The sequence below is a fragment of the Heloderma suspectum genome, chromosome 15 (genome assembly GCF_057233095.1).
Source record: "Heloderma suspectum isolate Gila_16-S chromosome 15, 16-S_ref, whole genome shotgun sequence".
NCBI lineage: Eukaryota > Metazoa > Chordata > Lepidosauria > Squamata > Helodermatidae > Heloderma > Heloderma suspectum.
The window spans coordinates 678,112-703,940 of record NC_139472.1 but is presented as its reverse complement, the minus strand read 5'-3'; the positions used below and the strand labels follow the sequence as shown (position 1 = coordinate 703,940).

At 48.2% G+C, this 25,829-nt stretch overlaps 2 long non-coding RNA genes across 3 annotated transcripts in view; one reads left to right on the top strand and one right to left on the bottom strand.

Annotated features, from left to right (window-relative positions):
• Positions 1 to 19,872, top strand: part of LOC146335136 (uncharacterized) — a 114,313-nt gene extending 94,441 nt beyond the window's left edge. For both annotated transcript variants that reach the window (XR_014785997.1, XR_014785998.1), the window contains one exon: positions 18,953 to 19,872. This is a non-coding gene — a long non-coding RNA (uncharacterized LOC146335136). The remainder of the gene's footprint in view (positions 1 to 18,952) is intronic.
• LOC146335137 (uncharacterized) lies at positions 14,495 to 17,935 on the bottom strand. Its single transcript, XR_014785999.1, has 3 exons — positions 17,387 to 17,935; positions 16,304 to 16,584; positions 14,495 to 16,030 (listed from the first exon to the last, which is right to left on the bottom strand). It is a non-coding gene; the product is annotated as an uncharacterized LOC146335137 (long non-coding RNA).
• Positions 19,873 to 25,829: the final 5,957 nt, after the last annotated feature.

Genomic DNA, 25,829 nt, shown 5'->3' with positions numbered 1-25,829 from the left:
TTTCAGCTTTATTGATAAATTGAAAGCAAATATATCACCGGGCCCAGAAGGTATCCATCCTAGAGTTCTCAAAGAACTCAAATATGAAATTGCTGATCTTCTAACCAAAATATGTAACATGTCCCTAAGATCAGCCTCTGTACCAGAGGACTGGAAGATGGCCAATGTAACACCAATTTTCAAAAAGGGATCCAAGGGGGATCTGGGAAATTATAGGTTCGTTAGCTTAACATCTGTTCTGGGTAAATTGGTTGAAGGCATTATTAAAGATAAAATTAGTAAGCATATAGAAGGACAAGCCCTGCTGAAAAAGAATTGACACGGCTTCTGCAAAGGAAGTCCTGTCTCACTAAACTCTACAGTTCTTTGAGAGTGTCAATAAACGTGTAGACAGGGGTGATTCAGTACACATTGCTTACTTGAACTTCCAAAAAGCTTTTGACAAAGTCCCTCATCAAAAACTCCTGAGCAAACTTAGCAGTCATGGAATAAGAGGACAGGTCCTCTTATGGATCAGTGACTGGTTAAAGAACAGAAAGAAGAGAGTAGGAATAAATGGTAAATTCTCCCAATGGAGGGAAGTAAATAGTGGGGTGCCACAGGGATCTGTATTAGGGCCAATGCTTTTCAACCTCTTCATAAGTGATCTGGAATTAGGAGTGAGCAGCAAAGTGGCCAAGTTTGTGGATGACACCAAATTATTTAGGGTGATTAAAACAAAAAGGGATTGAAGAGCTCCAAAAAGATCTCTCCAAACTGGGAGAATGGGCATCTAAATGGCAAACGCGGTTCAGTGCAAGCAAGTGTAAAGTGATGCACATTGGGGCAAAAAATCCCAACTTCAAGTATAGCTTGATGAGATCTGAGCTAACGGTGACTAACCAGGAAAGAGATTTTGAAGTTGGGGTGGACAGCTCAATGAAGATGTCAACCCAGTGTGCGGCCACTGTAAAAAAGGCAAAATCCATGTTAGGCATAATAAGAAAAGGAATTGAGAATAAAACTGCCAATATCATACTGCCCCTATACAAATCTATGGTGTGACCACACTTGGAATACTGTGCACAGTTCTGGTCACCACTCCTAAAAAAAGATATTGTAGAGTTGGAAAAAGTGCAGAAAAGGGCAACTAAAATGATCAAGGGGCTGGAGCATCTCCCCTATGAGAGAAGGATACAACAGCTGGGATTGTTTAGTGTGGAAAAGAGGAGGGTAAGGGGAGACATGATAGAGGTCTACAAAATGATGCATGGTGTGGAGAATGTGGATGCGGAGACATTTTTCTCCTCTCAAAATACTAGTACCCGGGGAGATCCTATGAAGCTGGTTGGTGGGAGATTCAGGACACATAAAAGGAAGGACTTTTTCACACAGTGCAGAGTTAAACTATGGAATTCGCTACCACTGGATGTAGTGATGGACACCAATTTGGATGGCTTTAAGAGGGGGTTGGACAAATTCCTGGAGGAAAAGGCTATCAGTGGCTACTAGTCTTGTGCTACCTCCAGTACCAGAGGCAGTGAGCCTATGTACACCAGTTGCTGGGGAACATGGGCGGGAGGGTGCTGTTGCGCTCATGCTCTGCTTGTGGGTTCCTGGTCGACAACTGGTTGGCCACTGTGTGGACAGAATGCTGGACTAGATGGACCCTGGCTCTGATCCACCATGGCTCTTCTTATGTTCTTAAGTTGGGAGCCCTTGTGGCTGCCATCTGAGGGGCAGTTTCAAATATGAGGTGCAACTGAGGGGCCTCCCCCTTCCCTCTGCTCATCTGGAGCCCTTTGGGAAAGGCAGGAATAAAGGAATGAGAGGCCAAGGGAAGGTGCGGTCCCTGAAGGCCAGGTAGAGTGACTGGAAAGCACCAGGGTCCCTGAAGAGAATGTGGCTTCTTCAGAGCCTGCTGGAACCTGATCAGAGTCAGATCTCTCTTGGATACCAGTGGCTCTGGGGGTCATGGCTGGTGGTCCAGAACAAGAGAGATAGCCTGGTCGGCCATTTCACAGCAACTGGCAATTAAGCAGCTTGTTAACCTTTAAAGCCCCTCTCCTCCCTCTCACTCAGTGCCAAAATGTAGGGCTCTGGCTAGAGTGAGATGGTGTGTCCTCTGAGCAGGCCACAGCAACTGTGCACACACTCTGCACTGCCACAACCCTAAACGAGTTTCAAATCAGTTCAGTGGTCATTTGTAAACACCACCCTGCTCCATTTCTGCCTTTGCTTACCTTGCATCATCATTTCAGTTCCCTGGCTTAGTGCTGCCCATGCTGTCTTGTCTGTCACTTCACAACGACTGCTTCACATATTCGGCCACTGCCAATTTTTGCAACTTCTTGGGGTGTGAAAAGGAGCACCTAAAAAAAGGCCCCCACTGAGTGGCTCTTAAAGGTGTTTAATCTTTCAGCTGTGACAGGATGGACAGATGGATGAATGCTGAGAACAGAGAGAATGCCTAACTAGCTGTCCCAGCCTGCACTGGGGCAGCTCATGCCAAGTCAAGCAATGCATGCTAGGATAGGTCACCTTCTTGTGGTTCCATGTGGCTCCTTTCATAGACCCTTTGAAGGTGGCTTTCTGTCCTGATGGGCATGTTGGGAGGACCTCGCTTGAAGCAATCTGTATTCCCACATTGCTTGCTGCAAAGTGATTGTTTTGATCTGTGTTGGCTGCTCGGTGAATCAATATTGTTAGGGGATGGGTAAATGGCTCCCCAGCATTCCCTGTGTGATAGAATAGAACAGAACAGAATAGAATAGAATATAATAGAATCATAGGGTTGGAAGGGGCCTACAAGACCATCGAGTCCAACCCCTTGCTCAGTTCAGGAAGCCGGATTCCCAGGCAGTCTCCCATTCAAGTACTAACCAGGGCTGACCCTGCTTTTCTTCTGAGATCAGACAAGATCAGGCGCATCTAGCCCTTTGCTACCTCATGGTGCAAAGGATTCTGGGACTTCCCCTTTGTATGATGAAGTCCAGCCACATGGGGTGGCAATCCATCTGGGGCCATTTTGGATTTAAATCTGTCACCCGAAGTACAAGGGGCAGATAATCCACTTTCTGAAGCCTTTTCAGCCCCTGTTCCCTCTCCTTTCCAGTGTGCATGCTGGTTTCTGCTGGGTATGGCATGTCGAACTCAGCCTTCCCCAAGCTGGGGCTATCCAGAAGTGTTGAATTGCAACTCCCATTATTCCCAGCCAGCATGGCATGATGGGAGTAGCAGTCCAACACATCTGGAGGTCCCCAGCTTGGGGAAGTATGGCCTAACTCATACTGGGGCCTTCCTGTTCAGTGCTCTGGCTCCCCCAATGCAGACTGCCTTCCTTGGGGGGCCGGATCTTTCTGCTTTGGCAATAAGAAGTCCAGCTTTGAAATTCTCCTCTGACAGGGCCCGGGAGGTGAAGGTTTTACAAGCATGGGTTTCTTCAAAAGAAGAAAGTACCCCATCCTCTCGTAAAACCATTAAGGGGCCCCCTCTGACAAGAGGGAGGCCAGGAAGTGTCCTTATTAATGGCTGGGGGGTGCAAACAGGTTTGAATGGCTGGGGGGTGGGGGACAGGGGGGGCTGGAGCATCCTGGGAAGGCTGTTTCCTTGGTCATTAAACTTCCACAAAGCAGCAGCCCTGTTGGAGGGCGAAAGGTGCTACTGGGAAGAAGGGCAGGGGGTGGTGTAGATGGTGGCTGCCCCCTCCTGCCTTTTCACATGCAGATTTCCCCCTCCTGCTTGCCCCCCCTCCAAAGAGGTGTCCTCCTACACACACAAACACTAAAGGCAGCACTGAACGTTAACTGCAATGCAAATTTTCCTGTGTTGATCTTTGCCCTTATAGAAACAGAGCCGAGGCAAATTTGGTATTTCCAGATATCTGTGGCTTTGATGTTTCAGGAAGGGGTGGGGTGTGTGTGTGTGTATCCCACCCCCACACAGCTAACTAGGGGCTGATTGTCAAAAGGAGCTTTCTTTGATGCCCAGCAAAATGGCGCTGTTCTTGCATACTCCTGTTATCACAGTGGGGCTTTTTCCACCAGATAATGCCCTACCGAATGGGGCCAAAAACATATCTTATGTTTTCTTTATCTTTGCATCCATTCTGGATCAGGCTGCTACAGGCGCTTCCTTACTAAAACAGGAGGAGAATACACCTTGGACTTGTATGTATGAGAAAGGGACTCTGTATATGCTCAGAGGCACTTTTGCCACTCTTGCTGCTGTGCATGGGCCAGGGCTGAGATCTGGTATGAATCACCGGTCCTGCTGGAGCTGAAACTTGCTAGCTAAGCTGAGAAATGGTGACCTATCCAAGCCAGGCCACATGGTTGATGCAGGAGAGTAAGTAGCAGGGAGAGGTTTTCCTTTCATTCCTGGCAGTCCTGGCTTTACAGCTGCATGGCAGACACAGGAAAGGCTCAGTACAGTGAATGGCTCTGTCGCTGATCAATGTTTATGCCCCCAGTACGTGTGTGTGTGTGTGGGGGGCCTTCTTCAATGAAAAACACCCCCCCCCCATGGGTTGGGGCGGGAAGGTTGCCCAGTGTCTCCTTTGCTGAAGGAGGAGGATCTGGCCATAGTTCAATGGGCCTTCCTGACCCTCTAAACTAGATTACTGTGACATTCTGCATATGGAGCTGCTTTTGAAACAGGCCGCTGCCAGGCAGTTAACAGGACCTGGCTGCATGGAACCTGTTCTTCTAATGTGGAAGTGGCTTCACTGGCTCCTAGGGGGTTCCTGGTGCCAATTTCACGTGCTGGCTTTGGCCTTTCAAGCCCCAAACAGCCAGGAGATGGGACCCTCATGGGCTGGCTTTTCCTGTATTATTATTACTTATTGACTGCATTTTTATCCCATTCTCCTTCAACAATTCTTCCAATTGAAAGAGAGAGTGAAAGAGAGGCAGGCCCTCTGCCATCAGGCTTACGAACAAAAGTAAACAGTAATAAATGAACTGGCAGAAGAACTCTCAGAACCCCTGTCTACTATCTTTGAGAAATCATGGAGGACAAGTGAAGTACCAGATGACTGGAGGAGGGCTAATGTTGTCCCTATGTTCAAAAAAGGCAAAAAAGAGGAAACTGGGACCTACAGACCAGGCAGTCTGACATCAATCCCTGGGAAAATTCTGGAGCAGATGATAAAGTGATCAGTCTGCAAGCACCTTGAAAACAATGCCGTGATTACTCGAAGACAACATGGATTTGTCAAGAACAAATCCTGCCAGATGAATCTGATCTCATTTTTTGATCAGGTCAGCTCCCTTGTGGACCATGGGAATGCTGTGGATATAATATACCTCGACTTCAGCAAAGCTTTCGACAAAGTGCCCCATGATATCCTGATTAGCAGACCAGCTCAAAGTGGGCTAGATGAAACAACGATCCGGTGGATCCACAGTTGGCTACAGAATCGGACCCAAAGAGTGCTGGTCAATGAGATCTTCTCAAACTGGGAGAGGTAACGAGCGGGGTACCGCAGGGCTCAGTCCTGGGCCCAGTGCTCTTCAACATTTGTATTAATGACTTGGAGGAGGAGGTGCAGGGAATGCTGATCAAATTTGCGGATGACACAAAATTGGGTGGAATAGCTAATACCTTGGAAGACAGAAACAAAATTTAAAGTGATCTTGATAGGCTGGAGTGCTGGGCAGAAAACAACAGAATGACATTTAATAGGGATAAATGCCAAGTTCTGCACCTAGGAAAAAGAAACCAAATGCACAGGTACAAGATGGGGAATACTTGGCTCAAAAATACTACAAGCAAGAAGGATCTTGGAATTGTTGTTGATCACAAGCTGAATATGAACCAGCAATGGGATGTGGCTGCAAAAAAGGCAAATGCTATTTTGGGCTGCATTAATAGAAGCATAGCTTCCAAATCCCATGACGTACTAGTTCCCCTCTACTCAGCACTGGTTAGGGCTCATCAGGAGTACTGTGTCCAGGATGCAGACAAACTGGAGAGGATTCAGAGGAGGGTAACAAAGATGATAAGGGGACTGGAAACAAAGCCCTATGAGGAGAGACTGAAAGAACTGGGCCTGTTTAGCCTTGAGAAGAGAAGACTGAGGGGAGATATGATACCGCTCTTCAAGGACTTGAAAGGCTGTCACAGAGAAGAAGGCCAGGATCTCTTCTTGATCATCCCAGAGTGCAGGACACGGAATCATGGGCTCAAGTTACAGGAAGCCGGATTCCGGCTGAACATCAGGAATAGTTTCTTGACTGTTAGAGCAATATGACAATGGAACTCATTACCTAGGGAGGTGGTGGGCTCTTCCACACTGGAGGCGTTCAAGATGAAGCTGGACAGCCATCTGTCAGGGATGCTCTGACTTAGATTCCTGCATTGAGCAGGGGGTTGGACTCAATGGCCTTGTAGGCCCCTTCCAACCCTACTATTCTATGAAGACCCAGAAAGGCAGGGAAGTGGAGGGAAAAGGTAGAGGAGGGGCAGTTCTTCAGGGCCAGAACAATGTGGGCATTTTTATCCAGTTTGGGCCATGCTGATCTTCCCTTGCTGGTGTTTTTGCTTGCATAGCCATTGGTGGCTCCTTGGCGGATGGAAGGCCCTGAGTGTCCTTTCCCCTTCCTTCTGCAGTCCTGGCAAGGCAACTGGCAGCTGGAGCCAAGTGTTCTTTCTGGCAGGGAGGAGGAAGTGAGCTCCCTGCAACGGCCCCTTCTCTGGCTGATGGAGGGGGGTGGCAGGGGGTCCTCTCCTTCTTGGCTTGATGTTATTCCTGGGAAGTAGTGGGTGCAGCCTCCCAGGGGCCCTTGATCCCGCAGAAGCCAGAGTGTGCTTCCCTTCCGCTCTCCAGTCCCTGGTCAGTTCCCAGCGCGTGATCTTACTGGTGTACGTAGGCAGTCTATGAAGGTGCTTCCAGGGGTATGGAAGGTGGGGACAGTGTCTTTTCAATATTGGCCCCACAGTTGTGGAATTCCCCCCACTCTCCAGGAAGCTTGCCTTGCCCCCCCCCCTTTAGGTGCCAGGAGGCAAAGGCGAGCCTCCAGCACATGGCTGGATCAATTGCACTTTGTTTTCTGCTCCAGTATTGCGGCCGCTTCTGCTGGTCTCGTTTTAATTGTTCTGTTTTTATGATTCAGCAGTCATGTTATTGTCGAGAGCCACTTCAGGGGAACCCACATTGGGCCAAAAAAAGCAGGATGGGAAGGGTCCCAAATAAATCCAAGCGGTTGTGCTGTGCCGTTGCCAAAGAAGGTTGATGCAGAGCGCAACCTGCCTGGAATGCGCTGCTTGTTCCTGCCAGCACTTCCTGCCCTGGCAGTGATGCAACTCATTGCTTCCTTCCCGCCCTCTGGAACAGAAAAATGGGAGTGAGACCTGGGGCGGGGGAGGGCGCTTTGGTCAGCCCAGACTGCTGCTCTGCTCCTTTCAGGCCAGCTCTGAAACGGTTTGGTGTGAGTCTCCGGACTGGCCCAAGCGAGCCAGGGAAGTGAGCAGCTGGCTCTCTGGCTGGGCCCAGCAGCTGCTGAGGCCTTGGCCTGGCTGCGTCTTGTCCCCATGGCCTTAATCTCTTGACAGGAGGCGTTGGAATCATCCTCTTGGCCAGATTCCCTGGGAGGCGTTGGAATCATCCTCTCTGCCAGATTCCCTGGCATGAGCACCAGGGCTGTGGCCAAAGACCCCCAAACCCAGGTCTGGATCCTTGCAAACAGGATTCGGATCCTGGGCTCAGCAGGCAGCAAGAGTCTCCCTGCTGTGCAGGCCTCATTTCCGACTGCTCGTGCTTGCTTGGCTTTAAATCAGGTGTCTCTTCATTGCAGAGATTCGGTGTAAACTCAACCAGAAGCGAATGGCAGGCTGTGGGAGTCATTTTCTGTTATTGCTATTCACTCTGAGGTTTAGCCAGCCTGACATTGGCCCCTCTGACTAATCCCTGTTTTGTGGAGGGCAGTGTTGGCTACTTTAGCAAAGAGAGTGGACCACTCTGCATATGCTCAGGAACTCCCTGTCCTTTATCATTCTGGGCTGAATCTCTGCACTAAAAACAGGCCCAGGGAGCCTTTGGTCCCACTAAACCTAGTATCAATTCAACAGCTGTCTCATCCCATCGATTTCCTAGTCCTTAAATCATCTTATTTGCCCAAGCGTGATCTCTGTAAACTAAGGAGATAGCAGCTTTTATGGGGGGGGGGGTGTTGATGTGTATTTATTTAATTTTGCCTTGCACTGTTTAAATCAACAAAGGAGACACAAATGGGTACTTACCTGGGGCAGTATAAGGCCCCTTGAATGTGGTGTTTTCCTTGGCAACTTACAACAATTTGTTTAAGAAAAAAATTGATGGTGCATTAAAAAAAATTCTGAACTGGGGAAGTGTTGAAAAGTTTTGCATTAAAATATAAATTAATTATAAATGCATAAATATAATGCAAAATATTGGATTAAAAATGTATATGAATAAAAGTTATTATTTTATTATTAACATTTATATACCATCTTATTTGCTAAAAAGCCATCAAGACAGCACTGTGCAATTTAAAACCATAAGACCTTAAAGCACTGCTTTTATTGATCATTAACATTTGCAATTACATTTTAATTAGCGGGGTTCATTTTTCCTTCTTGGATTTGCAAGCCATCTTGCAAACTCACCAGAGTTCACCCAAAACATCTCAAGGGCAAAGAATGCCAGCTCCGTGGGATGAGGCGAGCTGAGCAAGCAGGAAGCTTCCAGATTGTGTCATCAGTGCGAACCACCAAAGGGATTCCTAAGGCATGAGGAGGAGCAAAGCAGATTCACTCTTATCATTGTAGGGAAGGAGCAGCGGCCAGGAGGCCATGTGGGTAAAGTCAGGAGCTGGCTGCACCTAGCCGCATCTGTGCACAAAGCACGGGGGAGCAGCTGGTTCCAGGCTTGTAAGTTTCCCACTTTCTTTGCCAGCAAGGTTCCCTGTGTCATTAATGTGAGAAATCTGACAGGCACAGTGAGCTGGTGAAGGGTTGCCACCCCTTGGCCCTGCCGCCGCTCCTGTGCCTTTCACAAGAACCAGACATATGGAGTGCTGCAGCTTCATTTACTCAGGCCACCTAGAACCAGCATTTCAGTCCGGATTTCCCAAGTGGGGAGGGCTCATTCTTTTTCTGGAGTTTCAGCCGCGTCATTTCTGGGTGCATTAAAATCATAGGAGCAGGGGCAAGAAGGGCAGACGGAGGGGGTGATGGAATTCTAACGAACTTTGGATCCAGGCTGTTAAAAAAAAACAACAACACTTAGCAGGATGCAAGTGTACATTTTTGGAAGTTAATTCAGACTGGGAGAATATGCCTCAGGATTTCCTCCACCTCCCTTCCCTGTTTCAGCTTTTTTTTTTTTTCATTTTTGGAAGTTAATTCAGACTGGGAGAATTTGCCTCAGGATTTCCTCCACCTCCCTTCCCTGTTTCAGCTTTTTTTCATTTTTAAAACATCTATCTTGTCTTGCCCTGGAGGAAAAAAAGTGTTGTTTGCTTTAGATAATGATTGCATTGCCGTGTAAAATTATATCAGTGTCCAATGCTGAGAAAACCACAGTTGGGAGAAAAAACACCCTACAAGAGTGAGGATGAAGGAGATGTCACTTTAATCCCATGCTGTGGAGCTCTGCACTCCCCCCTGGCCTCCCTCCCTTCTCCTGCACACACAGGCCAAGAATGCTGGACACATTCCTTCCAGAGGCGTGTCAAGTTCCAAGGGCTGAGTGAGGTGGACTCTGCTTCTGCCCTCCTTCTGTTTGCAAGAGGCAGCCGGTTGCTAAGGGAAGCAATCAAAGAGGCGGCAGCAGCATCGTGGTGGAGTGGACGATTGTGGGATGAGACAGCCAGACAGACTTAGCATGAGTCAGCGGGAAGGGCAGTGTGTCACAGAGGATTCTGATGAGGCCCTGCAGGTACTGGCCAGGGCATAGGGTGCTGGGAAGGGAACTAAGAGAAGCAGCACCCCAGTGTCTCATAGTGTTGCCCCTTGATGCGGTGTCAGAAGTCTAAAATACACATTCCAACTCCAGAAAAGGGAGCCAGCAGCCTTTGGTGGTCTGACATGCATAACTCAGCAGAACTTAGTTACCCCTTTAACCACCTGAAAAGAGGGGTGTTTCCCAGTCTCTCCTCTCATCGTTATGGGCGAAAGAGGGATTCTAATCTGCATTGTTTCAAACCAGTGGCTGGGATTGGCTGAGGATTAATCAATGGGGAGTATTTGATCTTGCGAACAAAGCACACAAGTATAATTTATTCCTGCACCGCTGTGTTAGCAAATGTACAATAGTTTGCATAATATCAAGGGGGAAACTTCAGGCCCTCTCCAAAATGCAGGGAAGTGATGGTTAATTTTGGCAAAACGTCAGGGAGAACTCTCTAAAAGCACAATCCTGTGCACATTTACTCTGATGTACATCTGACTGCTTGAACAGGGTGTGATACCCATTAAAGTGTGCACAGGATTGCATCCTAAGTGTGCACACATCTATATTCTCAATTTAAACCAGTTTTAAAGCAATTTTAAAATGTCGCAGCGTTCAATAAAACAGATTGTTGACGAAGCGTGCTGTGTTTCTTTTCTGATCAGGTTTGCTGCTGCTCTCCGCTCTTTCCAAAAACTTTTTGTTTTCTTCCTCAACAATATATATACATGGTTTGAAAAAGGAAGAGGGGCGGATTGTCAGAGATATGGTTCATTTTGCCTATACTGGTCTCCTGCTATTCTGGACAGAACTTCTGAGATACGACCAGCCCCTAGAAGATAGGAATGGGGAGAGAAGGGCACCGTGATAGAGATAATAACCCCCTACACAAATGGTGGCGATGGTCTGGGGGAAATGACTGTCAGAGGAACTACAGAGAAAAGACCGGGAAGCTTGGGGAATCCTGCGTTAAGCCAACCTCCTGGTTTTTGTTAGCCTGACAAAACATTCAAAGCCGCAGGGGCTTTAGGCCTGAATGGGAGAGCCAGTTCTCAGCGTGGCGCTGAGCCAATGCCGGCAGTGAGTGGCCAGGCCACATTATCATCCGGACCTGATGAGCTCGGCACTTCCTTTTCAGCACGGCCCTGGAGACAGGCCTTAGCAACACAAACAGGAAGTTCAGGGGTCGAGGGCCAAAAAAACACTGGTCACCCCACCAGGCTCCGGATTAAGCTGGCAGGGGAAGGAAAGAGGCAGAACAGCCCATACGGCTGCTGGACGCTGCCTGCACGCAGAAAGAGAGGCCCCAGTCTGCTTGGGAGGCAGCCACCTCTGGGGTGGAGCACTGTGGCCAGTCTCCCGGCCAGGTTTAGAGGAGCAAGAGCCCAAATCTCAAGCCAGGCAGGCAGACGTTTTTATTCTGTATTTCCAATTGGAAAAGGCTCAAGGTGGCTCACAGAATTGATACAATGCAAGCACGATAGTCAACATCAGCCGAGCAATGCAAAAAAAGAAAAGTTACAGAACTCCTCACAGGAGCCCAATTAAAGCACAACCATTATCCACTCTAAGGCGACCTCAAAACTGGAATTGAGATGTTTCTCCCAGCCTGGCACAAGGCAAATGAAGAGGGGGTCAGGCGGGTGTCCAGGGGCGGGGGGGGGGCATAATCCTGGAGGCATGAGAGAAGCCCCCTCGCCACTTGTGCGCGCTCCCTATACCACCACTGGGGTGGAGGTGACATGTAGAGCAGGGCCACTCAGTGACAACCTCAGCCATCAGGAAGATTGGATTCCTGCATTGAGCAGGGGGTTGTACTCGATGGCCTTGTAGGCCCCTTCCAACCCTACTATTCTATGATTCTATGATCCTGTCCCATTTCGTTAGGGGTGGGGAAGATCTGGGCCCCTGTGGTCCCAGTCCAGTCCCCTGGGGCTCTCCAGATAGCCACACCCTCTTCCCCTGGCCCCACTCTCTTTGTCCCCAACCACCGACCATTTGGGGGCTTCCTGGCATTTGCAAGTTCCCCCCACCCACGTTCTAAAAGGATTGTGACTGGCAGTAAGAGTATTAAGCTACAATAAGCTGGTATTTGGCCCTGCCCCTTTTGGTTTCAGCCCCGCCCACCATTGGAATGCAGTTGGCCCCAAGCTGAAACAGGTTCCCCACCCCTGCATTAGGTTCTGCATTGAGCCTCCCCCCGCCCCGCCACAGATGATCTTCAACAAGCAGTTTTGTTAGACTCAGTCCAACCCCGCAAATCTTCAAGATGGGGATAACCCTAGTGGCCCACCCTACAGGACTGTTGACAAGATGTATGGAGATGGTGTGCGAGAACCTGCCCATGGATCATGCTCCGTGTTCATGCTGGAAAGGAGCAATGGGGGCCTGCTGGGGTTTCTGCCTCAGGCAGCAAAATGCTCTGCGGTATCTCCACTGGAACTTGCCAGCTGCAGGGCTTGTGAAGGCCAACTCCCTGGAAGCCAGCGGCCGAGCAAGGCAGAGGAATGCAGCAGCACCGCAGAGGCACTCTGTAGCGAAGAAAAATTCATGGCCAGCAGCTCAAGGGAGATGGGGGCGGCAGCTTGTACACAGTTGGGGGTGGTTGGACAGAATGCTGCCTTGCAGGTGTGACAGTCACCTGCCCAAGCTTGCTCAGAGGCTGGAGTGCATCAAGCTCACAGCAGGACAACCGTGAAGCCCAAGCGAACCACATTCCATGCCAGGAAAAGAGCCGAGTTCTGCAGCCTGAGCAGAATGTGTCAGAGAAGAAACTGGGAGAGGGTTGCCTAACGGAGCATGATTCTGCCAGCCACTGAGTGTCAAAAGAAAACAAAGCAAGAGGTGCTAGGGCATAAACGTCAGATGGGCTGCACCCTGAAAGCCAGATCATGGCCTACAGGGCAGGCTGTGGTGACTCAGTGTTGGAGAAAAGACTGTAAGCGCCTCCCCAGGCAAGATCCTCTCCCTTGGCTGCTACTTTGTGAAGCTCTGAGTGTTTTGATGGTGGTGCAATATAAATAAGGCTGTCTGTGCAAGTTCAGAGGTGCTCTCTTCATAGATACTTTATTGTTATTTATGAGGCTTGTCAGCCACTTCCCCCAAAAGATACCAAAATGACATAACAGAAAAAAAAACCCATAAAGTGACATAGCTGGTAAAAGCAGAACCATAGTTGAGAATGAGCAGCAATTAAAAAAAAAACCAGTTGAAAATCAAGCTCTGGCTTTAAGCCCAAGCACAAGGGTCAGAGAAGCAGCCATCCAGTGCCTGGAGTCTTTTGACCTCTCAACTGTGCTCTCCTTCCTCGAATTTGTAGGGGTTTGTCAGGCAGACCTGGCTCTTCCATGTTTTCATGCTCATCTCTGCAGCCATGAGGACCAGAAGCATGCTTTGAAACTAGCCTCAGCTCTCAGGAACCCAGTCTGCCTCTGGCGCTCATGCGATGCGATCATGGATGTGCAGTACACACGCAGGTCTGTGGCCTTTACCTCCCCTGGCACAGGCAGATCACAATCACTCCTGGAGGAAACAGTCTCACTTTAAACACATTGGGCATGTCAATAAATAGTCCTGTGCATACAGGGTTTCCTGTGCATAGCCTCGTGTTTGAAGCAGTTCATTCGCGACTACGCAGTTAGCACTGGCACACCAATGGAGCACACACCCAAGGATCCCTGGTATGATAACACTGCGTGGGCAGGATGAGCAACTCAGCTTAATGTGACACTGCTAGCCCTGATGGCTCTGTGCTACCTCCAGTATCAGAGGCAGTATGCCTAGGCACGGCAGTTGCTGGGGAACAAGGGCAGGAGGGTAGGGTGCTGTTGCACTCAGGTCCTGCTTGTGGGTTTCCTGTGGGCAGCTGCTTGGCCACTGTGTGAACAGAATGCTGGACTAGATGGAGCCTTGGTCTGATCCAGCAGGGCTCTTCTTATGTTCTTATGACACCTGAAGCGTGCATGCGAATATCTTTTAAATTCCTCTTCCTCTTGTGCTTAGTGCACCAGAAACATATGAAGTAGCACAACAGCCAAGAGTTCCCTGTTCCCTTGAGCATGTGCAGTGAACATCTCCCTCACTGCTGAGTAACCCTGGCCGTGTTCTGGAGTGAACGGCCTGAACAACCACCCGGCAAACGCTTTCAGGGGCTCCCTCTCTTGGCTCCCTGCCAGATATGAGGAGCCCACATCAAGAGACTCTTGCTCTGTGCCCTGGCTGAGGTGGGTGATGCATACATATCCCAGATGTGCTGTTTCCCCCACCAAAGAGCCCGGGGAATTCCTGCTCTGAGCAGGTGCCAGGAACTAAGCTCCACAGCGCTGAGCCCCGGATAGACCAGGATTACAGCAGCTGCTGGCAGTGGAACCTCTTTCCGGGTGGGACTAACAAGCAGGTGTCCTGAGTACCGGAGCAGCTTCGGTCTTGTGCCCAGCTAAGACTCAGCCTATGCCCTGCGGGGAAGTCTCACTCTCTCTTTCTTACATCTATAGCCCACTTAGCAGCATACAACCACCGCTCCCTCCTCTACACGGCAGCCAACCACCACAAAACAGACATTAACATTCATCAACCATTTACAAATAATTAAAAACAAGAGCTGTCAACCACTTGCAGAGTTTTTATTTGGCTACCCATCTGCCTCTTAAGGGATTAACTGATCAACGCCTTGATTAAAGTTAAAATATACATTTTAACATCACCGCAGTGTGGGCACCATTTTGACATACAGAAGGGAGAGATCAATTTAGAATTCAGCAAAATATATCTTTCTCTCTTTTCCCTTTTTTAAACATTCACTGTTATTTTGCAGGTGATATTACAGCAACACAACAGAGCCAAAGTAGCTTAACATTCCACACAGTTATGCCCAACACTTTCAAACCTACTGATTCAAAAGTCTGCCCCAATCAATCAGTCAATTAATCAAAGCTTTATGGTTACACTTAAACAGATGTTCTTGGAATTTAAGGCCTTCTGTGTTCACTGGAGCTTACTCACAAGTAAGTGTATGTGCAGCCTTGGTCAACTGATTAAACCAGAGGTGGGAAACCTCTTTCAGCCCAAGGGCTGAATTCCATTTCAGAGAAGTTCTTGGGGGCTGCATTCCAGAAGTGGGTGGGGTTGAAGGCAAAAGAGGTGGGGCTAAAATACAAAAAATACCAGCATATTTTGTTAAAGCTCTGACTCCCAGTAGCTGAGCCTTGGGGAAAGCATTTTTTTGGGGGGGGGGAACTGCCCCAAAGTCAGGAGACTACCAAATGATCAATGATTGGGGGAAGGGTGTGTGGCCATCTGGGGAACCCTGGGGGGCAGATTGAGACCCCAGGAGGGCCAGGTTTGGCCCCTGGGCCTGAGGTTCTGCACCCTTGGATCAAACCTCATGGCTCTCATTAGCATATCAGTAATCCTGACATCCACCTGATAGTATCAGTGGCCTAAATAAGAACGTAACAAGAAGCCCTGCACTCTCTCTCATAAAGGAAAGTTCTACTGCTTTTAAGGAGAACTTTCCAGTGGATTGTACCCCCACCCCCAGTCCAGATCTATCTGTTTGCCTCCTGAGATGGGGTACTTCTTTCTTAAGAGAGCCCTGCAAGAGAACCTTTCTCTGTGAATGATTATTACATTTATATTGTGCCTTTTTTCCTCTTTCAAGGAACCCAAGGAGGCTTACATGGTCCTCCTCCTCTCCATTTTATCCTCACAACCACCCTGTGAGGTAAGTTAGCTCTGGAGGACAGATGGCTGATGCACAGCAGTAGTCACTGGTGAGGGAAAGTTGGCACTCAGCACATGCTTAGAGGTACTTCTTTGTAACTCCATCACTGGTCATTGGCTGTGAGATCCCTGCTGATACAAATCAGGCCTAGGCAACTAACCCGCTTAGGCGTGGGGCTGTTCAGAAGTCCCGGGAGCGTTCCCCCACCTGGTGTCACTTCATATCCATAGGACAGAGGCGAATGTAGGCGAGAGGGGCCGGCAGAAGGATGAGGCTGCAGTCTGCGTGTTTGAGGCTGAAATCCAGCCTCCCTCGCCAGACCCCGCCCGGGCCACTGGCAAGGGATTACAGGGGAGGACGAGCTGGGCGGCTGCCAAGACGTTTGAGGTGGTTCCTGCCGTCTAGGCGTGCCAGACCTGCATTTCACAACGAAAAAGATGGTCGGGAGCGGGGGGAAGGCTCCGATAAGCCCCACAGGACAGCTTTGGGGAAAGGGCCCGTCTTTGCACAGATCTTCTATTACCAACCCATGCATGTGCTCTAGAAGGGGCGGCGCCCCCTTCCACCACCCTCTGTCTGCAAACACTGAGCCAGGATGATGCCGCCACGCCCAGGTGCTCTTCTCACTCTTGGATTTCCTCCAGAGTGACTCTGCCCCCCCCATCAGTTGGCCCTGCCGCCGTTCTCACCTGTTGGAAGGAGGCCACACAGGAGGGAAGGCGGCGCGCTGCCCGGGGGAGCCACCCGCTCTGCAAGCCAAGGATTGGGAAATGCATCTTTCACCCAAGTAGGAGAGGAAGGCACCCCATGTCGCAAAGGAACACGCTTAGACCATCACCGCACCTTGCTGTAAAATTAAGATCTAGCCACGAAGGCTGGAGTTGGAGAACCACGCTCCTGGGGAGCGAGCGGCGTCGCTCACATCTGGTCCTTCTCGGGAAGCGAAGAGCCACCCTCCGCGTTTTCAAATCTGGGGGCACAATTAAAAGACGTCTTGGGTACCAGAAGCCCACCTAGTCTGTCTAATCATAGCCAGCCCCCAGTAAAGGTTGCCAACCTCTTAGCGCTGTAGCTGTGCCTTTCACAGCACCTCGATAAGCTGACGTTAGTAGGTGATGCCTCTTATTTCTATGCTCCACCCCCTGCTTTGTATACATCAAAGTTCTTGTTGTAAAGGCTCAAGAGCAGACCAAGGTGGATATTTCTGATCATTTGGCAGCCCTAGGCCCAGGCCCACCCCCACCTACCTCAGCTCAAATTGTTCTATTTAATCCTTAGCAAGTACCCTACAGGAAGACTTGTGTAAAATGCTGAGTTTGCAAGGAAGGCTGCCAGGTCTAAAAATGTGGAACTGGACTATTTAGGGTCTCTTTCAACTTCTTCCCCTCCACACACATACTTTGCCACAGAACGTCTCAAAATCTGCACATTTCATTTGTCAAGATAACATCTCAGTCCGTTCATGTTTCTTAGCAAAAAATTAGATGAGGTACGAAGAGGCGAGGGGAGAAAGAGACTGCCTTTCCTAATGTAAGAAGGAAGAAAAAAACCCGAACATGGCCTGTTCAGCCCCAAGGTAGTCAAAATCTTGCCACATCCCACCAGGTCTGTTCCTGACTTTCACAGGTGTGTTCCAGAGGGTGAGATTGACCAGACTGGGCCAACTATTTGCAGGAGGGGGTGAGAACTGTGTGTGTGTGGGGAGTTGGCTCTAAGCTAGAAATACCACTGTGAATACATGTTATCTCCCCCCGCTGCTGTGGGAAACATACCACAGATAACAAGGTTTGTCTTCCTGTTCTTTCTGCCTCCAAAAGAGTCTGCCGTCTCCTTCTGGACTTTGATAGGACACAATCTAGGATGGAGCTGGATACAGTTAGAAGGAGGGTGGTGCTGTTTCTCTTTGAAATCCCTCGCTTTGATGATGATGACGAGACAAAGAAGAGGAGGTCCTCTCTTCCAAGCATGGCTTCTGGGATCTCTCTCCCCACTCTCAACCTGGGGGGGTGGGGGTGGGGGGGGCGGGCATCACGAGGTGCCACAACCAGGGATGAAAATGTTTGGTGTGGTGGGAGATGCACCCAATTAAGTGTCTATATGGGTAGATTGGTGGATTTCATGCATCCTTCACTTCTGGAACATGCTGCTACAGGATGTGGGGGTGTCACTAAGTGTTGAGGTCTTCAGAACAGCAAAAAACCATGTTCAAGAGGGCCAGGGCAAAGTCTGAAGACACAAGATGCACTCTCCCCACCCCGCTTCTGAAGCTCAGCAGCAGATCTGGGATTGTCCGGGAACTGTGAATGATGCCACTTGGCCTTCTGTGGGAAAAAGACAACAGAGAAACAAAACAAACACACATCAGCAATGGTCATCAATCAGGATGGATATTGACCACTTAAAGATGGGACTTTAATCTTTGGGGGGGCTACCTTCCCTCCAAGCACGCAAATTTGGCTTCTGTTGACTTTTTAAAATCTGGTACACCACCCAAAACTAATTTCCATCTTCTATAATATAAAACTTCGGCTGTGTTGCTCTTCACGTTTGCTCGGTGCCTACCAAGGCACCTGTGTGTTTCGCCTTAAGGTTGGAGATAAATCCAAGTAACAACTTGATTTTACACTTCCAAAAATGGGGCAATTGACCATTAGGTGCATGTGTATGTTGTTCCAGGTGTAACCTGAAACCTGCACGACCCCTACTAGAGGAACTTGAACCAGGAAGTTTGTACCTCCTCCACTACATAAGAGCCCTGCTGGATCAGACTAAGGCTCCATCTAGGCAAGTATTCTGTTCACACAGTGGCCAGCAGATGCCCCAATGGGGAGCCCACAAGCAGGACAGGAGCGCAACAGCACCTTCCTGCGCAAGTTCCCCATCAACTGGAGTACACAGGCACGCTGCCTCTGATACTGGAGGTAGCATAGAGCCATCAGGACCAGTAGCCATTGATAGCCTTTTAATCCAGGAATTTGTCCAACCCTTTTTTAAAGCCATCCAAACTGGTGGCCATCACTTACAGCTTGTGGAAGTGAATTCCATAGTTTAACTCTGCACTGTGTGAAGAAGTCCTTGCTTTTATCTGTCCTGAATCTCCCACCCATCAACTTCATGGGATGACCCCATTGGGTTCTGGTATTATGAGAGAGGGAGAAAAGTATCTTAAGAAACAGACCATGCCGACTTAATGATGTCAACCTCTCCCCCTGCCCCCACCCATTTTTTGTAACATTTTGCCAGATTTAGAGATTTTGCCCAGAATGTTCTGCATGTTTGGTCGGTCCTAATAAAGATATTTTCTGATAGTGGATTTTGGAATTTTGCTTATGTTCCAGCACAGCTTACTTTGTTTTATCCATCATGTCGTAACTGAACATGGAGCCTCCACATTTAGAGGCAGTATACCAGAGTGGCCAAGTAACGCTGGGGATTGTCTTGTCCATCATGCTCTGCTGCCTGTGGTCGGTCAACTGCTGGAGACAAGATGTGAGATGAAACAGACCTTGAACTAATCCAGCAGGATCATTCTTGTATTCTTAGGAATTTGTTTTTGCTCCGATTGATCACCATATTTGAATCTCAAGCAAATATGAGCCTGCCCCATCACAAAAGTTGGCTTCAGAGGCCAGTCTCTGTGTGCTTCCTCTAAGAGAAGCTTGGTGTGTGTGTGTGGTGGTTCGGGAATGGGCTTTTTCTGGGATAGCCCTGCTTTGATGGAACCCTCTCATCTGGTGCTGACACTGTTGTCTTTTTGGTGCCAGGCAAAGGTGGACTTATTTTTCCAGGCATTTGGACATTGGTGATGGCCCAGTTCTTGTGGGCTGCTTTTGTGGTATTCTGGATGAACGTGTTTGTATTGTATTTCCATTGTATTGCTGAAGATCTGCAGGAGAGGCCCTTTTGAGGGTGCCATGACTCATAGAGGCCCGTTTGTCAGGGTGCCATGACCCTTTTGAGGGTGCCATGATCCACAGAGGCCCATTTTTCAGACACATGACAATGGGCCATGTTGCTCCCAAACTATGGAAAGCGCTCCCTCAAGGCCTATTATTGGCTCTGATTCTCTTTGGCTTTTAGAAGCATATTTTCTGTTTAGCCTCTTAAAATACGTAACTTAATGTTTTGATGTTTTTACAGTTGTTAATGTTCTTGTTTTTATTGTTTTAAGGTTTTATTGTACACCATCATGATGGTGTTTTGGCAGATAAGGTGGTATATAAATGTTAATTATAAATAAATAACCACATAAATAACCAAATACTGTTTTTCAGTTATGTTTTTATGGTGTTTATTTTCATTTGTTTTATTGTGCTGATTATGGTTTACATTGATTTTGAAATTCTCTCTGTGTATGTGTATAAATCGTCTTGCTTTTTGTGGTGGGAAGCAATGCATACATTTATTAATAATAATTAATTTCTTTTTACCAGGCCAGATGTAAGCATCCTTATGAAGCTTGGCTTGCTTGCACAAGCCATCTAAAAAATGTTTGCCCTACAAGCACCTCTTTTGTAACTTCTCTCACCTGCTCTCTGGTGATGACAACACTCCAGTGGCCCAGACTGAAGCAGAAATGGTTCTGAGGGGTGGGGGCCATTTCTCACAGGGCCAATCCAAGGACTTTGGCCTGCTGCCAGTCCCTCTATCAGGATCAAAGTCAGGACTCTGCCTCCCCTGTAAAAATCAAAGGCGCATCCGTCAAGGCTCCCCTTTCTCCTCGGTTGTTGGTCCACCACATTCCTTCCACTTGTCAGCCAGAACAACTGTTGCAATTATCTTGCAGAGAAATGCGACCAAGATGGATGGGAGGCTTAAGGAAGCCATTCATCCAATGGACATTTCATTCCCAACGGGGACAGGAGGCGGGGATGATTGCTCAGCTGCAAAAATATGTGTGGCAACGAGCCACGGGAACTCTGGGCCCCAGTGCCTCAAACGAACCCTGGTCACATCAAAAGGCAGCATCTGGTCCCTAACCTGAAGGGAACCCAATGGCTCCCCACCCCCAGAAAGGACAAAAAGGGATGGTCTTGTCAGCCACCCACTCTCCCTGCCAGCCCAGAGAGATCCAGGAAGGGACACAGTGCAGAGGCGGATGGAGCATCTGCTGTGCATACAGAGGGCTTCAGGTTCAAACCTTCCCTGGCAGCAGCTCCGGTTATAAAAGGATCTTGGGAATGGCTTCCCTGCTCTGGCCAAGATCCTGGAGACGGGGGGGCAAATCCAGAGGGCATTAACTGCATGTTTATCCCTCCAACAGCCAAAGCTCTCTGGGCAGATCACAAATAAAGGGTAAAACTATAAAATATAATAAAACACAATTTTAAACAAAAACCACCACAAAATAAAACCAGCAGCAGATCAGAAAACATATTTTAAAAATGGAAAGACCATGAGTCCTGGAAGAACAAAACGGTCTTCCCCTGGCGCCAAGACGACCACAACATAGGCACCAAGTGAGCCTCTCTGAGGAGGGCCTTCCACAACAGGGTGCCACCATAGAAAAGGTCCCTTTCTTGTAGCCTAGTGACCATGCCCCACCTAGGGGAGGGGGGATGCACCCTGAAAAAGCCGCCTGTTCTGGGAACCGCCTTGAGCGCAATGTACTTGTGGAAAATGCATTATAGAAATAGACAGACACATCCCCCTCCCAACGGGGAGCCAGACAACAAGCCTGTGGAATTCATGACAAGAGATGGTGGTGGCTAGGAGAGAGATAGGGAGAGAGTTTAAGGATGGACCAGAGTCACAAAGGACAGGGCTATTAGCCAGGCTACGCACCTGGCTGGAACCTTGGAAGTAGCCTGCCTCAAAGTACCAGACGTTGGGGTGAAGCTGCACTGTCTGAATGTCTGGCTTCTACACTATCTGTCATGCCTCCACCTGCAAAGTATGGTGAGGGGAGGAAGAACAATCTTTTGGAACGGAAATCTTTCCCCTGTCCCCCATAGGCCTATAAGAGATGGAACTGTGAACCCCGCAGCCCCTTATTCAGATCTCAAATCTGCTAGATGCACTGGGCCAGCTACAGTCTCTCAGCACTGCTCCCATACTATTAATCCTGGCCTACCTGGCAGGACTGTTGTACGGGTTACTGAGCTGAACACCCCCCTAAATGCTCCATCCAGGATTAAAAGGAGAGGACTATGTAAGCCGCTGTGGGTTCTTTGCAAGAGGAAAAAAAGCAGGGTATAAATGCAATAAAAATGTAACAATGAATCTCTTTAAGAAAATCTTGCTAGAGTCATCTGCACCTGTGCGAGGACTGAGCCGCTCTTGCCAGAGTTGGCTTGGAGGCTTGTGGCACTGAGTTGCTGCCACAGTGTGCACAGATGCCTCCTCATCCTGCACATGCGCAAGGCCGGCACTCCTGGCTGGGCCAGAGAGGATCAAGCAGCAAGCGGGTGGGACTGGAGGGGAGCCAGCCAGCCCAGCCCCCTTTTACTGCCTCACTGGTTAATTTTTTTTTAAAGACTGAGAATTAAATATAATTAGAAATACAGGTGTGGGGAAATGCAAGCGTTATGCAAGGATGGCGGGGGGGGGGGAGATGATGGAAATGTGGTAGGCATGTTATCTTGCTGAACGGTGGCCCATCTTAAGGGGGCCTCCCTCACCCACCTCCAGCACTGGATTCACTCCCAGCCTCACCCTCCCAGGACATCTCACGCCAGAATGTTTCAGAGTCTTGCTGAGCAAAGACAAATCAAGACCACTGTTTCAAAGCCAGAGCAGAGACCCTGCTGGCTTCCTGTGGGTGTAAAACTAGATATAAATTCTAGGATCTGTATTTGGAGGAGCTGCACCACAGCCAGAGATGTTTCCGGCAGGATGTATCACAGCAACAGGATGCTTCTGTCCCCCAGTGGTCAGGAAAGGGACAGCCAACACACTGTGACAAACTAACTGCAATTACATAGAAATTGGCCTTGAAATCAGCCCATTCAAGTTTGCAGCTGCCTTTTAAGATATCTTGCTTTGGGTGGCGCCTACACGGGAATTATGAAAGCTTGGAGTTCCACAATACTATGCATAATCTAGTGTTTTGTGAAACCTGCAAGCTTGCATACTCTCTGCACCGCTTTACATTGGACGAGGGATGGGGAAGAATGTCATTACCTAATTTGCTCTTCCCAAACACAGACTGAAATGCAATTATACTTTGTGATTTACCCTATTCCAAATTTTGCAATGCAGTTTGCCAATCAGAAAATTAATTAAATGTGTATATTAAGGAAAGCATTCAGTTGGGTGAGATTGCTTGCAAAAATATGTACATTAGGAGAAATAAGCATGAAAACGTGTATACATCTTTATGTGGAGTAAAAAAGTAAATGCAAACTGATGTGGAAACAGTGTGAAATGAGCTTAAGGTTAGAAAAGTGAGAAACTGTGGAGAACCAAAATTGGCAGATTCGTCCATCCCAACATTGGTTCAGTGGAAGTCGGTTACCCAGTGCTGTCCTTTAGGACTAAGCACCGTCTGCCAAAGGGGAAATATTACAGCATAATTGTTAGAAAAAGGATGTTTCTTGAAAATGGGCTATGGTGGACATACCTATCCTGAGAGCCAAGCAGCATACTTGGGAGAACTTTGCTTCCATCTTGTCTCTTTAGTGCTGCCATTTGGGTTGTTCTACCTCCTTACTTTCCATGTCTCTTTCCCACCTCTGGGACCAAGGCAGCTAAAGCTCATGCTACCAACTGAAGAAGACAAGTGGATACCTTTAACATCATGGTCGATATTTTATTTTTAAACAAGGATGGGGAGGAAACAGATCCTCATAGTGCAGAGACTACAGATCCTGTAGACAGAAACAGCCCCACCCCGTTTCAGAACTGGTTCTGTGGTTTGTCCAGTCCCAGCCCAACAGATAAAACCCAGTCCCAGCCCAACAGGTAAAACCAACCCCCTGCAACGGAACAGGATTTTAAAACATTCTGTGCCACTCTGGACACATAGAGAAAATAGCTGTAGAGTCAGTTTCAGACCTGTTCAACTCTTCTGACTCCCAACTTTTAGTTTTATTCAATGCAGGGGATTGGCAAGAATATACGGAAGATCTGTATAGGAAGGATAATAATATCGGGGATAGATTTGACGGTGTGGTCAGTGAGCTAGAGCCAGACATCCTGAAGAGTGAGGTTGAACGGGCCTTAAGAAGCATTGCTAATAGCAAGGCAGCAGGAGATGACGGTATCCCAGCTGAACTGTTTGAAATCTTGCAAGATGATGCTGTCAAGGTGATGCAGGCCATATGCCAGCAAATTTGGAAAACACAAGAATGGCCAACAGATTGGAAAAAATCAACTTATATCCCCATACCAAAAAAGGGAAGCACCAAAGAATGTTCAAACTATCGAACAGTGGCACTTATTTCACATGCCAGTAAGGTAATGCTCAAGATCTTGCAAGGTAGACTCCAGCAATTCATGGAACGAGAATTACCAGATGTACAAGCTGGGTTTCGAAAAGGCAGAGGAACTAGAGACCAAATTGCCAATATCCACTGGATAATGGAGAAAGCCAGGGAGTTTCAGAAAAACATCTATTTCTGTTTTATTGACTATTCTAAAGCCTTTGACTGTGTGGATCATCACAAATTGTGGCAAGTTCTTGGTGGTATGGGGATACCAAGTCATCTTGTTGGTTTTGACCATTAAAACCCTATATGGTTCCGGCCCAGCCTATCTTAAGGAGCGCCTCCAGCAGCACCAGACAGGCCGCTTAACAAGATCAGCCTCGGATGGCCTTCTCTCTGTCCCATCAGCCAGGACAGCTAGACTGGTGGCGATGAGAGAGAGGGCCTTTTCTGTGGTGGCCCCCACTCTGTGGAACTCCCTCCCTAGGGAACTCCGCCATGCCCCCTCTTTAATGAGCTTCCGCCGTGCATTAAAAACGTGGTTGTTCAGGCAGGCATTTGGGGTGGGTTAGGGTATTTTAGAAAATGTTTTTGTTGTAGAATTTTATTGTTTTAAACTGTTTTATTGTACGTTGTACATCGCCCAGAGTGGCTGGGTGACCAGCCAGATGGGTGATTGATAAATTTAATAATAAATAAAAATATTAATTAATAAATAAATAATATAAATAAATTTATAAATAAATCTTGTCTGCCTCTTGAGGAATCTGTATAACGACCAAGTAGCAACAGTAAGAACAGACCACGGATCAACGGACTGGTTTAAGATTGGGAAAGGAGTATGGCAGGGTTGTGTACTCTCACCCTACCTATTCAACCTGTATGCAGAACACATCATGCGACGTGCTGGGCTTGATGAAGCCAAGGCTGGAGTTACAATCGCTGGAAGAAACATTAACTATCTCCGATATGCAGATGATACCACTTTGATGGCTGAAAGCGAGGAGGAGCTGAGGAACCTCATGACGAAGGTGAAAGAAGAAAGTGCAAAAGCTGGGTTGCAGTTAAACCTCAAAAAAACCAAGATTATGGCAACCAGCTTGATTGATAACTGGCAAATAGAGGGAGAAAACGTGGAGGCAGTGACAGACTTTGTCTTTCTAAGTGCGAAGATTACTGCAGACGCTGACTGCAGCCAGGAAATCAGAAGACGTTTACTTCTTGGGAGGACAGCAATGACAAATCTTGATAAAATAGTTAAGAGCAGAGACATCACACTGACAACAAAGGTCCGCATAGTTAAAGCAATGGTATTCCCTGTAGTAACCTATGGCTGCGAGAGCTGGACCATAAGGAAGGCTGAGCGAAGGAAGATAGATGCTTTTGAACTGTGGTGCTGGAGGAAAATTCTGAGAGTGCCTTGGACTGCGAGAAGATCAAACCAGTCCATCCTCCAGGAAAGAAAGCCAGACTGCTCACTTGAGGGAAGGATATGAAAGGCAAAACTGAAGTACTTTGGCCACATCATGAGAAGACAGGATACCCTGGAGAAGATGCTGATGCTAGGGAAAGTGGAAGGCAAAAGGAAGAGGGGCCGACCAAAGGCAAGATGGATGGATGATATTCTGGAGGTGATGGACTTGACCTTGGGGGAGCTGGGGGTGGCGATGGCCGACAGAAGGCTCTGGTGTGGGCTGGTCCATGAAGTCACGAAGAGTCGGAAGCAACTGAACGAATAAACAACAAAAGGGGATTGTAAGAGTCTTAAAAAGTGCACCTTCCAAGAGTGACCAAGTTCCTTTTTAGGCATGTGTGGGGAGAACAAGAAAAGACAACCATGAGATTAAGA